At 37.7% G+C, this 10,728-nt stretch overlaps 1 protein-coding gene across 2 annotated transcripts in view; it reads left to right on the top strand.

Moving 5' to 3' along the window:
- ZC3H12B (zinc finger CCCH-type containing 12B) overlaps window positions 1-10,728 on the top strand; it is a 562,987-nt gene that overhangs the window by 104,892 nt on the left and 447,367 nt on the right. The window lies entirely within an intron of this gene.

The following is a 10,728-nucleotide window of genomic DNA, read 5'->3' as shown; positions in this document are numbered from 1 at the left end:
ATTTCTCCATCTGTTTGTGTCCTCTTTGATTTCTTTCATCAGTGTTTTGTAGTTTTCTATGTATAGGTCTTTTGTTTCTTTAGGTAGATATACTCCTAAGTATTTTATTCTTTTTGTTGCAATGGTGAATGTTATTGTTTCCTTAATTTCTCTTTCTGTTTTCTAATTGTTAGTGTATAGGAATGCAAGGGATTTCTGTGTGTTAATTTTATATCCTGCAATGGCTGATTCATGTCAATGTATGGCAAAAACCACTATAATATTGTAAAGTAGTTAGCCTCCAACTAATAAAAGTAATTGGGGAAAAAAAAGAAGCATTCTTTCCTCTCCAATTTTTTAGAAGTTTCAGGATGATAGATATTAAATCTCTGAATATTTAGAAGAATTCATCTCTGATGGTGCCTGGTTCTGGGCTTTTGTTTTGGGAGAGGTTTTGATTACTATTTTAATATCTTAACTAGTACTTGGTTTATTCAGAGTTTCGGTTTCTTCATGATTCAGGTTGTATAATTCCAAGACCTTGTCCATTTCTAGGTTGTCCAATTTGTTAGCATACAACTGTTTATAACTTCCTCTTATAATCAGTTTATTTTGTGCTCAGTTCATTCGCTCAGTTGTGTCCAGCTCTTTGTGACCCCATGGACTGCAGCACGCCAGGCTCTTGTGTTCATGGAATTCTCCAGGCAAGAATACTAGAGTGGGTAGCCATTGCCTTCTTCAGGGCATCTTCCCAACCCAGGGACTGAACCGTGGTCTCCTGCATTGCTGGAAAATGCTTTACCATCTGAGCCATGAGGGAAGCCCATATCTGGGTTAGGCCATGTTAAGAACCAAATTCTCTGGGATAATCTGTGTTACTAATCTATTACAATTCAAGAAATGTTTTTTCCTTGTTACTCCTCCCTATATCTAGAGTTGCACTACTACAATTTATTTTATATAGAGCTATTTATGTGATAAATTGTATTAAAATATTTAGCCATCATTAATTTTGTTAGAAGATTGGTTACACATTGGGTAATGCAAGAGACAACAATCTTATAAAATAGAGTATAAGTAATACAGCTATTAACATTAATAAAATCATAAACAGGAGTTTATGCCATCACTTTCTAGAACCAAACGAACTCCCTCAAAGGTCACCAAGACTAGGAAGTTGATCACTTAAGGCAGAAATCTTATTTTTCATGTGGGTCATATTTATCATAAGAGGAAAGGGGTTCTGGAAAACAAATGTAAAAAACAGTAATATTTTATACAAAAAGTAATAAAATTATAAATCATGTTTATCAGCTCTTTCATTCCCATGGTAATTAATAACTGTTGATCTGAATGAAGCCATTAGGTTTTCCTTTAGAGCTTTGTAATTTCTTACCCAATTTAGTGATATAATCTCAGTGATATGATCTAAAAGTCATCAGAAGCATATTTGTCAGAAAATCCTTTTAATGGATCTTCATGAAGATCTTCATGTTGTAAAGTGTTCAGAATTAAATGATTGTAAATGAGAAAAAACCTAAAATGGCATGGTTAAAAATCTGATTAGAGTGAAATTGTCAAAGAAACTTGTCAGTTATTGTGAGATACAACATTTTAAGATGATAGAGTTATGACTGATATTATACCAGAACATACCTGATTTTCAGAAATTCCATATAATTTTTGGAATATGTTTTAATGACACTTACCCAAGAAATATAACCAAAGAAGATTTAGTAATACTACTTGTCAATATTTAAGATGCCAAACAAACAGAATCATTATAGTATCTCACTTTGGAATATTTCAGGGCCCTTTGAAGCACTCCAAAGTTAGCTAGAGGTCAAAAGAACTTCAGTTAGAAATTAACTTGGGGAATATTATTAAGATATCAAAAGGTTTTAAGACACTTGGTCAAATAGGATCATATATCACTGTTAGGTGTTATTTACTCACTCAGCCAAAGTGACAATAAAATATTTTAAAGACAAATAAAGAGAGTTACAACATTATTTAAACATAAAGAAAGCTTTCAATGTTATCAAAAGCAGATCAATATTCCAAGAAAACTTTGTTCTCTTAACAAAAGAGAATTAATTAAATTCTAGTTTTGCACCAGCTTACTTTTAATTTTAAGATTTATTTACTCAATTAAATTTATCTTAATCTTAACCAGTCATGACCACGAAGAAACTCTTTTTTCATGGTTCTTTTCCCACAAATTTTCTATAACTTTTTTTTTGCTTTCAAATTTTTTCTTTTCTTTTCTTTCTTTCTCTCTCTCTGGGAAAAAATTGCTTTCTTTTCACTCAACAAAATGCATTTCTATTCTTTATACCTTTCTCCTTTTATACAAAGACGTTTGCCTTATTGATTTTAGTAGTTTTGTTATATATGTCAAGAGAAACCTTAACTTTAAAAACTTTAATTTCTAGTGAAAAGTGAGAAGTAAGCAATTATGAGATTTTATGTTAATGTTCTATAGACTGTCAAACATATAAATAGTATTTATAAAAGCATGCTTTTTATAGAAAAATTTTGAGTGTGACTCCCCAAATTTTTATTCTTAGTTTTAAGTATTTTTAGTTTATCCATAAAAGGAGTGCTTTGTTCAGTAATTAATGTTTCAGAATCATATTTAATTTGGGAATGATCTAGCTATTTAATAAGTTTCAGTCATCTAACTTTGCAAAACTCTAAAGTTTCAAGTTACAAAAAATGTGGAGAAACTATTTTTAAGTAGACATAGCATAAAGCATAGTTATTCAATGTTAGGTCCATGAATCAAGGCAAATTGGAAGTGATCAAACAGGAGATGACAAGAGTGAACATTGACATTCTAGTAATCAGCAAACTAAGATGGACTGGAATGGGGGAATTTAACTCAGATGACCATTATATCTACGACTGTGGGCAGGAACCACTCCAGTATTCTTGCCTGGGAAATCCCATGGATGGAGGAGCCTAGTGGGCTTCAGTTCATGGGGTCGCTAAGAGTAGGACACGACTGAGCGACTTCAATTTCACTTTTTAATTTCGTGCATTGGAGAAGGAAATGGCAACCCATTCCAGTGTTCTTGCCTGGAAAATCCCAGGGATGGGGGATCCTGGTGGGCTGCCATCTATTGGGTTGCATAGAGTCGGACACCACTGAAGTGACTTAGCAGCAACAGCAGTGGTGGGCAGGAATCCCTTAGAAGAAATGGAGTAGCCATCATAGTAAAAAAAAAAAAAAAAAGAGTCCAAAATACAGTACTTGGATGCAATCTCAAAAATGACAGAATGATCTCTGTTCCTTTCCAAGGCAAACCATTCAGTATCACAGTAATCCAAGTCTATGCCCCAACCAGTAACACTGAAGAAGCTGAAGTTGAACAGTTCTATGAAGACCTACAAGACCTTCTAGAACCAACACCACAAAAAGATGTCCTTTTCATTTTAGGGGACTGGAATGCAAAAGCAGGAAGCCAAGAAACACCTGGAGTAGCAGGCAAATTTGGCCTTGGAGGACGGAATGAAGCAGGGCAAAGGCTAATAGATTTCTGCCAAGAGAACGCACTGGTCATAGCAAACACTCTTCCAACAACACAAGAGAAGACTCTACACATGGATATCACCAGAAGGTCGACACCAAAATCAGATTGATTATATTCTTTGCAGCCAAAGATGGAGAAGCTCTATATAGTCAGTGAAAACAAGACTGGGAGCTGACTGTGGCTCAGATCATGAACTCCTTATTGCCAAATTCAGACTGAAATTGAAGTAGAGAAAACCACTAGACCATTCAGGTATGACCTAAATCATATCCCTTCTGATTTTACAATGGAAGTGAGAAATAGGTTTAAGGGACTAGGTCTGATAGACAGAGTGCCTGATGAACTATGGATGGAGGTTAATGACAATGTACAGGAGACAGGGATCAAGACCATCCCCAAGATAAAGAAATGCAGAAAAGCAAAATGGCTGTCTGAGGAGGCCTTACAAATATTTGTGAAAAGAAGGGAAGCAAAAAGTAAAGGGGAAAAGGAAATAATAGCCATTTGAATGCAGAGTTCCAAAGAATAGCAGGGCGAGATAAGAAAGCCTTGCTCATTGATTCATGCAAAGAAATAGAGGAAAACAACAGAATAGGAAAGACTAGAGATCTCTTCAAGAAAATTAGAGATAGCAAGGGAACATTTCATGCAAAGATGGGCTCAATAAAGGACAGAAATTGTATGGACCTAAGAGAAGCAGAAGATATTAAGAAGAGGTGGCACAAATACACAGAAGAACTGTACAAAAAAGATCTTCACGACCCAGATAATCACAATGGTGTGATCACTCACCTAGAGCCAGCATCCTGGAGTGTGAAGTCAAATGGGCCTTAGGAAGCATCACTATGAGCAAAGCTAGTGGAGGTGATGGAATTCCAGTTGAACTATTTCAAATCCTGAAAGATGATGCTGTGAAAGTGCTTCACTCAATATGCCAGCAAATTTGGACAATGCAGCAGTGGCCACAGGACTGGAAAAGGTCAGTGGTCATTCCAGTTCCAAAGAAAAGCAATGCCAAAGAATGCTCAAACTACTGCACAATTGCACTCATCTCACATGCTAGTAAAGTAATGCTCAAAATTCTCCAAGCCAGGCTTCAGCAATATGTGATCCGTGAACTTCCAGATGTTCAAGCTGGTTTTAGAAAAGGCAGAGGAACCAGAGATCAAATTGCCAACATCCGCCGAATCATTGAAAAAGCAAGAGAGTTTGGAAAAACATGTATTTCTGTTTTATTGACTATCCCAAAGCCTTTGACTGTGTGGATCATAATAAACTGTGGAAAATTCTGCAAGAGATGGGCATACCAGACCACCTGACCTGCCTCTTGAGAAATCTGTATGCAGGTCAGAGAGCAACAGTTAGAACTGGACATGAAACGACAGACTGGTTCCAAATAGGAAAAGGAGTACATCAAGGCTGTATATTGTCACCCTGCTTATTTAACTTATATGCAGAGTACATCATGAGAAACGCTGGGCTGGAGGAAGCACAAGCTGGAGTCAAGATTGCCGGGAGAAATATCAATAACTTCAGATATACAGATGACTCCACCCTTATGGCAGAAAATGAAGAAGAACTAAAGAGCCTCTTAATGAAAGAGGAGAGTGACAAAGTTAGCTTAAAGCTCAACATTCAAAATACTAAGATCATGGCATCCAGTCAAACCACTTCATAGCAAATATATGGGGAAACAGTGGAAACAGTGGCTGAATTTATTTATTTTTTTGGCTCCAAAATCACTCCAGATGGCAACTGCAGCCATGAAATTAAAAGACGCTTACTCCTTGGAAGGAAAGTTATGACCAAACTAGACAACATATTAAAAAGCAGAGACATTTCTTTGCCAACAAATGTCCATCTAGTCAGGCTATGGTTTTTCCAGTGGTCATGTATGGATGTGAGAGTTGGAGTATAAAGAAAGCTGAGCGCCAAAGAATTGATGCTTTTGAACTGTGGTGTTGGAGAAGACTCTTGAGAGTCCCTTGGACTGCAAGGTGATCCAGCCAGTCCAACCTAAAGGAGATCAGCCCTGGGTGTTCATTGGAAGGACTGATGTTGAAGCTGAAACTCCAATACTGTGGCCACCTGCTCTGAAGGGATGACTCATTTGAAAAGACCCTGATGCTGGGAGGGACTGGGGGCAGGAGGAGAAGGGGACGACAGAGGATGAGATGGTTGGATGGCATCACTGACTCAATGGGCATGGATTTGGGTGGGCTCCAGGAGTTGGTGATGGACAGGGAGGCCTGGCATGCTGTGGTTCATGGGGTCACAAAGAGTTGGACATGACTGAGCAACTGAACTGAACTGAAAAAATTTTATTCCATTTAAATCTACTTAACTTACTTGTTTCCAACAATCATGTTTATATTACCTGTGAAAATTTTTCAGACAGGAAAAAAAAAATTCAGACATTAGGCAAATGAGCCGTCATTCCAAGGTTTTTTTCTTCCTAACAAATTTTCTTAGTGATAATATGACATTATTTGTCTTCTAGTAAACCTAAATGCAATAAAATTAAGACATCTGTATTTATTAAACCAACAAAACAATACCAAGCATTGATATTGACTATTTCTCAGATAATGTGAATCTGCAGTTCATTTGTATTATTTTCTATTTTATTTATAATATTTAATGTGTAAGCATTTACTTTAAGGTCAATTAAATAGAGCTCTTTTAAAATTTTAATTTTGTTAATACTATCTGAAAGTAGAAACGTCATATGTATAATGTTTGTGTGTGTGTGTGTGTGTGTGTGTGTGCCAAGTCGGCTCCTCTGTCCATAGAATTTTTCAGACAAGAAGATTGGAATGGGTTGCCATTTCCTACTCCAGGGGATCTTTCTGACCCAGGGATTGAACCTGTATCTCCTGCATACTGTGCCACCTGGAAAGCTTGATGTATAATTTATACATAGGAATACATATGCATAGACATAACTAGAGATTTCATGGCTTTATTTTAGAATTTAATCATGCATTAGGTGTTACAATATAAACTTTCTTGTTTATAAATAATAATTGTAATAAGACCAATTTATTTGCTCAGATGACTGAAGTTTTTTACTATTAGTTGGAAAGATTTGATATTTGTGTTTGTCCTTAAATCCTTATGAAGGCTATGAATTAGATTTTGGATGAAAGAGCTTTTCCAGAAGTTTTAAAAAAGTTTCTCCCGTTTTTTTTTTTTTTTTTTTTTTTTTGGTTTCAGATTCTACTTGATTGAGCTAATTAGGCTTAATCTCGGGTCATTGTGGGCTATATTTATATTTCTAATTGTAGATATATGCAAGACAAAAACAGTTACTTTTAATTACCTCCAAAACTAATCAGCTACCAAAATGATATCAAAGATTGATTTGCCATACATTGTGTTTAATTTACCTTTTTATATCAGTGAGATATTCAACTAAAATGGAAATCAAGAATTCTATGTTTTAGAATTTTAAAGTTTAATTTATGCCTTCAAAAGTTTGCATAAGGCATTCAACAAAGGCCCTCTTTCTGAGTTTACAAGTTAAACCCAGAGCAATTTACCATAGGGGCAAAAAAATCTCCATTATTGACTGTATTAGCCTCTGAATATTAGCTCCCAGTTTTTATTTTATACTGTGTGGGTTTGGGTAACCTGTTGGCTTCTTTGTGTATGTTTAATTATTATTGCCTGAGGGGCAGATTTATATGCCCTGTCTTGTAATACCAGGCAGGAGAAAGATTCCCCAGGGAGACATAATGTCTATCACACAATATAATTAGGCAAAAGAGAGGTAACTATCTTATATAAGGCCCATTTAAATATACCATCAGAGTAAACAAGACAGCAGACTAGTAGGATGTGAAGCTCACCTTCTCCCCTAGATACATGAAAAATACATCTATATGTAGAACAGTTCTCATGAGGTATCTACTGAACACTGTCAGAAGACCTCAGATTGCTGAAAGGGCAAGAAAATCTTCATATAACTGTGTAGGCAAAAAAGAAAAAAAATCAGGACAGAACCTGTGCCCCTAGGAAGGAGCTGTGAGAGAATAAAAGGTTCTTGAATCCTGGAAGGCCCTTCACTGGTGGGGAGATCAGCTAGGACAGAAGGGGAGCTTCAGAGCATGAAAGGAGAATGCAGCAGCTGATTTGTGGCAGCAAGACCAGAGGAAGAACAGAACAGTCAGTGCCACTGCCCTGCACTCCCCAGCCTGAAATACGCTACCACCACTGTGGGCAGGGTCTGGTGCTGGAACTCAGAGTTCGGAGATCACAACTGGGAAGAGGACTGGATTTGGCTGTGTGGAAACAGCCTCAGTGTAGAGGTTGTTGGAATCCATTATGACCACAACTGAGGGTGTACATGGAGGAAGCCTGGGTTACTTACAGGCTAGTCACCACTGTTTGGAGATTGCATGAAGAGACAGGAGAGACTCTTGATTGTAGACTTTTTCCAAGTGAGTGCACTCACAGAGGACCGGACACTGCCTGCACAGGCTCCAGTGGGGGGTGGGGTGTCTCAAGCTGCCACCACTACCCACCCAGATGCCTTGAGTGTTTGTGAATCCCTGATGCATCCCTCCTGGAGCACAGGAGTATTCATGACCCACCCCTCTACTGCCCACTCAGACACCAAGAGTGGTTCCAAGATGCCATCACCACCCTCACAGTCTCCAGAAAAGGTCAGGAACCACCTTCAGGGTTGTGCCTGAGCCACCCCTGCCTCTGAGAACCTCAGGACCAGGAAACAGCTGCCATATCTGCACACCTCCTGTCAAGGGGATAACAACTAACACACACTGAGGAAAGAGGTGACAAGTGTCCATACTAAAAACAGTCCTCACTCCAAATATATTAAACCTACACAAAGATGCCCCCACATATCAATAGCCTTCCAAGGCCACAGTAGATAATTATTTCTCCTAAAGTCACAGAATAAGAGAATATAAGTAAAATGGAAAAGCAGAGGAACCACTCCCAACTAAAAGATCAAGAGAAAGATAAAAAAGGATAATAATAATAATAATAAAAGGATACATAAAAGAAGGGGATTTTACATTTGTGAATATCAGTCAGTTCAGTTGCTCAGTCATGTCCGACTCTGCAACCCCATGGGCTGCAGCATGCCAGACCTCCCTGTCCATAACCAACTCTTGGAGTTTACTTAAACTCATGCCCACTGAAATATATATATAATTAATATATATGCACCTAATATAGGAAGACACAAATGCATAAAACAAATAGTAACAGACATAAGGAGGGACATTGACAGAAATACAATAATAGTAGGAGAATTTAACACTCCACTCATATCAATGGACAGATCTTCTAAACAGGATGAATAAGGCTACAGGTGATACAATAGAACAGTTAGGCTTAATTGATACTTTCAAGACATTATTATCTCCCTCCCCCCCAAAAGAAAACCCACAGAATGTACATTCTTTTCAAGTGCAAATGAACATCCTCTAGGATTGACCACATACTAGGGAACAAACTCACCCTGCTTATTTAACTTATATGAGAAACCCTGGGCTGGAAGAAGCACAAGCTGGAATCAAGATTGCCGGGAGAAATATCAATAACCTCAGATATGCAGATGACACCACCCTTATGGCAGAAAGTGAAGATGAACTAAAAAGCCTCTTGATGAAAGTGAAAGAGGAGAGTGAAAAAGTTGGCTTAAAGCTCAACATTCAGAAAACTAAGATCATGGCATCTGGTCCCTTCACTTCATGGGAAATAGATGGGGAGACAATGGAAACAGTGTCAGACATTTTTTGCAGGGGGGGCTCCAAGGTCACTGCAGATGGTGATGGCAGCCATGAAATTAAAAGACACTTACTCCTTGGAAGGAAAGTTATGACCAACCTAGATAGCATATTAAAAAGCAGAGACATTACTTTGCCAACAAAGGTCCGTCTGGTCAAGGCTATGGTTTTTCCAGTGGTCATGTATGAATGTGAGAGTTGGACTGTGAGGAAAGCTGAGTGCTGAAAAATTGATGCTTTTGAACTATGGTGTTGGAGAAGGCTCTTGAGAGTCCCTTGGACTGCAAGGAGAGTCAACCAGTCCATCCTGAAGGAGATCAGTCCTGGGTGTTCATTGGAAGGACTGATGCTGAAGCTGAAACTCCAATTTTTTGGCCAACTCATGTGAAGAGTTGACTCATTGGAAAAGACCCTGATGCTGGGAGGGATTGGGGGCAGGAGGAAAAGGGGACGACAGAGAATGAGATGGCTGGATGGCATCACCGACTTGATGGGCATGAGTTTGAGTAAACTCCAGAATTTGGTGATGGACAGGGAGGCCTGGCATGCTGTGATTCATGGGGTCACAAAGAGTTGGGACACGACTGAGCGACTGAACTGAACTGAACTGAGGGAACAAAAAAAAAGTAAGAGTATAGAAATTATATCAAGCATCTTTTCTGACCACAACAGCATGCACCTGGAAATTAACCACAGAAAAATAAGTAGAAAAACAAAGATTACATGAAGATTAAGCAACTTTCTACTAAAAAACCAATGGGTCAAAGATGAAATCAAATAGGAATTTTAAAAATATTTTAAGACAAATGACAATAAAAACACAACTCTACAAAATCAATGGGATACAACAAAAGCTGTTTTAGAGGGAATTTCATAGTGATATAGACATTCCTAAAAAAACAAACAACAACAACAAAAAACAAGAAAAATCTTAAATAAACAACCTACCCTACATCTTACAAGAATTAGAAAAGAGAACATACAATACCCAAAATCAGTAGAAGGAAGGAAATAATAGAGGTCATACACGAAATAAATGAGATTAAAAAATCAAAAGGAAAAATTATTAAAATTAGGAAAGAGCTGGTTCTTGCTGTGGTACATATACACTATGGAATATTACTCAGCCATTAAAAATAATTCATTTGAATCAGTTCTAATGAGATGGATGAAACTGGATCCCACTATAGAGTGACGTAAGCCAGGAAGATAAAGACCAAATCAGTATACTAACGCATATATATGGAATTTAAAAAAATGGTAACAAGAACCCTATATGCAAAACAAAAAAAGAGACACAGATGGACAGAACAGACTTTGGGACTCTGTGGGAGAAGGCGAGGGTGGGATGTTTAGAAAGAACAGCACTGAAACATGTATATTATCAAGGGTGAAACAGATCACCAGCCCAGGTTGGATGCATGAGACAAGTGCTCGGGCCTAGTGCACTGGGA

This window comes from Cervus canadensis, chromosome X, assembly GCF_019320065.1.
Source record: "Cervus canadensis isolate Bull #8, Minnesota chromosome X, ASM1932006v1, whole genome shotgun sequence".
In the NCBI taxonomy this organism is placed as follows: domain Eukaryota; kingdom Metazoa; phylum Chordata; class Mammalia; order Artiodactyla; family Cervidae; genus Cervus; species Cervus canadensis.
This window is presented reverse-complemented; position numbering and strand designations above follow the sequence as displayed.